At 41.9% G+C, this 3,770-nt stretch overlaps 1 pseudogene; it reads left to right on the forward strand.

Moving 5' to 3' along the window:
• The first annotated feature begins 1,003 nt into the window (after positions 1–1,003).
• On the forward strand, positions 1,004–1,900 carry LOC110551837 (large ribosomal subunit protein uL18-like; annotated as a pseudogene).
• Positions 1,901–3,770: the final 1,870 nt, after the last annotated feature.

Here is a 3,770-nt window from a genome sequence, read left to right on the forward strand (position 1 = left end):
TTTGTTGTAGTTCCAAGTGTGTGATGTAGGAATGCTTTGTCCTTAGCTGATAGCGGCCTCAAGAGAGGTGAGAGAGCCGAGTAATCTTTGTCAGCTGATAGCAGCCTGATGAGAGAGTGTGTGATTCTTGTCAACAGGAAACTGTCTCCTCTGCGGGGACATGGTTTTGACAACCTGAAAAACATCCTTGTGAGAACTTTAAAAAGGTATAACTAGGAGCCCACAAGCAGAGATCACATTGCATCACAACACTTTGCTTCACTCCTAGAGAGAAAAGCACCAGGAGAACTCTTCATGCTGCATCTGAGGAATCCTGCGGATGCTGCTGTTGTTGGACCTTGTTGCTGCTTTTGTTATTGCTGGTTTCCCGTTTGACTGGACTGCTTGTACACTAATGAGGAAAAGTAGAATCATCCCAACGAACTTCTTCTAAAAAGGCCCATGTCCCCCATTTCTATTAATTTCTTTCCCTCCTACCTGGTGTTGAGGTATTGGAAGGTATTGCAATGGAAAAGAGAAAAAGGGACATAAGGAACCTCGAACAAAATAGGTTTTAAAAAGTCAAAGTCTACAGTACTAGGTGCTTAAAAAAAAAAGAGGTTGAGCAAACCATGAGGAAGAGTCTAGCAAGCAGGACTTGTCCACAGTGCCAGCCAAACTAAGGCAAGTATCATGTCAGGAAGACACTGCGTTGCTCCGTTCTTCTTTGTTCTCCGCCTCTGACAATCTTTATGTGTCCCCTTTTGTGATAGTTCCTCAGGCAGCAGGAAGTGAGTATGATATAGATGCTCTCTATGTGTGGCTTAGTACTTTACAGATACTTATTTACTATACATTAAAAATTGTGAGTTTCTGCAATAAGCACCGTACACTGCACAAAGAGTTTTCTATGAGAAGGTCTAAGAGCTATAATGATCTACAGGTAGAGAGATAGGGATTTAATGGGCAATTTGATACCATGCCCAGTTAGCAAAATCAAAGTAGTAGGTCTGTGTGGAGACGAAATTGCCTGTTTCTATTCTGCACGATGGGTTTCTTGAAAGTTGTCAAGAATAAGACCTACTTTAAGAGACACCAAGTAAGATTTAGAAGGCAGCGAGAGGGTAAAACTGACTACTATGCTAGGAAATGACTGGTGACACAGGACAAAAATAAGTACAATACATCCAAACACAGGATGGTAGTCCGTGTGACTAACAGAGACATCATCTGCCAGATTGTGTATGCCCATATAGAAGGGGACATGATAGTCTGTGCAGCATATGCACATGAACTGCCAAAATGTGAGAGTTGGCCTGACAGATTGTGCTGCAGCCTGTTGTACTGGCCTGCTGCTGGCCCACAGGCTTCTCAATAGGCTTGGCATGGGCAAGATCTACGAAAGCCAAGTGGAGGTGACTGGAGATGAACACAATGTGGGAACATTGACTGTCAGCCCGGTGCCTTCACTTGCTGTTTGGATGCAGTTCTGGCCCGAACTACAACTGGCAATAAAGTTTATGGGGCCCTGAAGAGAGCTACGGATGGAGACTTGTCTATCTCTCATAGTACCAAATGATTCCCTGATTATGCCTCTGAAAGAAGGAGTTCAATGCAGAAGTACATCGGAAACACATTGTGGGGTCTACCTATGGTACCTAATGGAGGAAGACGAAGGTGCACATAGGAAACAGTTCTTTCAGTACATAAAGAACAGCATACCTCCAGACATGACGGAGGAGATGTACAAGAAAGCTCATACTGCTGTCCGAGAGAATCCAGTCTCAGAGAGGAAGCCCAAGAGAGAAGTGAAGAAGAGGTAGAACCATGCCAAAATGTCCCTTGCCCAGAAAAAAAAAATCTGGTTACTCAAAAGATAACAAGCTTCCTCAGAGCTCAGGAAAGGGCTGCTAAAAGCTAAAGCAATTTTCTATGAAGATGTTCTTCATAAAGACAATAAATGTATTGGCCAAGCAGCTATTTCTGTGTTAAGCTTTTAATTATGAAACTGTGGGAGAGGCTGGAGAGGTGGCTCAGTGGTTAAGACTACTGTCTGCTTTTCCAAAGGACATGGTTTCAATTTGCAGCACCCACATGAATGGCATCTCACAACTGTCTGTAACTCCAGTTCCAAGAGATCTGATACCCTCACACCAATGCATTAAACAAATTATTAAAAAACAAAACAAAAAACAAACAAACAAAAAAAACAACTGTAGGAAACAGCATGAAGTTACAAGAACAAAGGAATGAATAACTTTATTTATTTATGGCGAGAGAAAGAGAGAGAGAGAAGTGTTTCACTGTGCATAACCTCTGGCTGGATAATCTACCTGCCTCCACTGGAATAAAGAGAAGTATCACCACACCTGACTGAGTTTTTTCATCCCACAAAACAACAAGCTTAGTTTTTGTTGTTTTGTTTTTGTTTTTCCAGAAAAACCATTTTACATGGGTCCAAGCAAGGTTCCCGATCTTTTCTTGGGTTTCTAGTCTTTCATGGAATGAGTTATCCTTCAGATTGTTGGATCTGGTGAGCAGCAGACCCATGACCATGGGAAATAATTCTCCCGTCCATGTATTACAACCAGAGGGTTAGTGCAAAGAAAGTGCCTCAAAGTCGATCTTGAAAACAAACAACTTGTGCCAACCCAGGGCTTTAAGATTTGAGAGTGACAGTGACGTGCAGATATGAGCTTGGGTACAAAGGGCAGGGTGTTTCCTCTGTTTCTTTTTAGGCAGATGTTGAAAGGTACATGCCAGACCTGAATATACACAGGGAAGTAACTTGAAAGAGGGGTCAAATGTTAAACCTTGCACATCAGGTTTACATGGGAAGGTACTTGGTGATCCATTTATGAATCCTAAGGAATAGTCCTTCATCCCACAAGAAGCAAAAACTGTCTTCTATAATTTAGTCTAATCTTAATTGTCTGTGTCAGCGGAGATTGTGTGGGTTTTGATCACCTCTGGCCTTAAAGTGCTACTGCATCTTAGCATATGCCAGATAAACAGTTACTGTTTATCTACATCCCCAGCCTAAAATAATGTCCATAGGCTGGATGATACTAAGATGAACCTATCAGATCTTCAGGATAATGAAATTTCACCTAATTTCAGTCACACTCTTAACTACATGTTTACATGGGATACATGCTAAAGCAAAATGCTACTCAGCAGTTTCTTCCATCTGAGGTTAAAATATGTAAGTATAATAAAAACTATTAACTGTGCCCCCCCCCAAAAAAAGTAGTAGTTTCCTCCAGGGGACATGTGAGTTTCCCAAAGATTTGTTCTTGGCAGTCTCACAGTTTCAGTCATGAGGAGTAGGCTTTCAACCCACTCAGATAATCCTTTGACTACTCAGATAGCATTCATGCCACTATTGCACACTTGGCATATCTTGGCACACAGATAATAATTGCAGCTAACAGTGGTCACAAGTAGGTAGATCCACGGAGGACATTTTCCCACCAGCAGTCTTCATAGCAACTCCAGGACTGTGAAATCTAGCTACTGGTGAAGAGCTTCTTATCAGCACCAAACTAATGTTTCCACGCCCTGCAGCCAAAGCATATGCTGTGTTTGGAAGAGAGTCTTACTATCAAGTTCTGAATAGCATCAACAATATTCTATCTTGTTTTGGTGCTCTCTGGAACTTTTCTGATCAACACCTCCAAAAGAGCTAACACAGAACTGACCTTTTTTGTCAGCCAGTGACTTCTGGCTAACTTCTGGGGTGACTCCAACTAATATATACTTGTGTGCATACATATGTGTGTGTGTGTTTG

This window comes from Meriones unguiculatus, chromosome 12 (assembly GCF_030254825.1).
Source record: "Meriones unguiculatus strain TT.TT164.6M chromosome 12, Bangor_MerUng_6.1, whole genome shotgun sequence".
NCBI classification, from domain to species: domain Eukaryota; kingdom Metazoa; phylum Chordata; class Mammalia; order Rodentia; family Muridae; genus Meriones; species Meriones unguiculatus.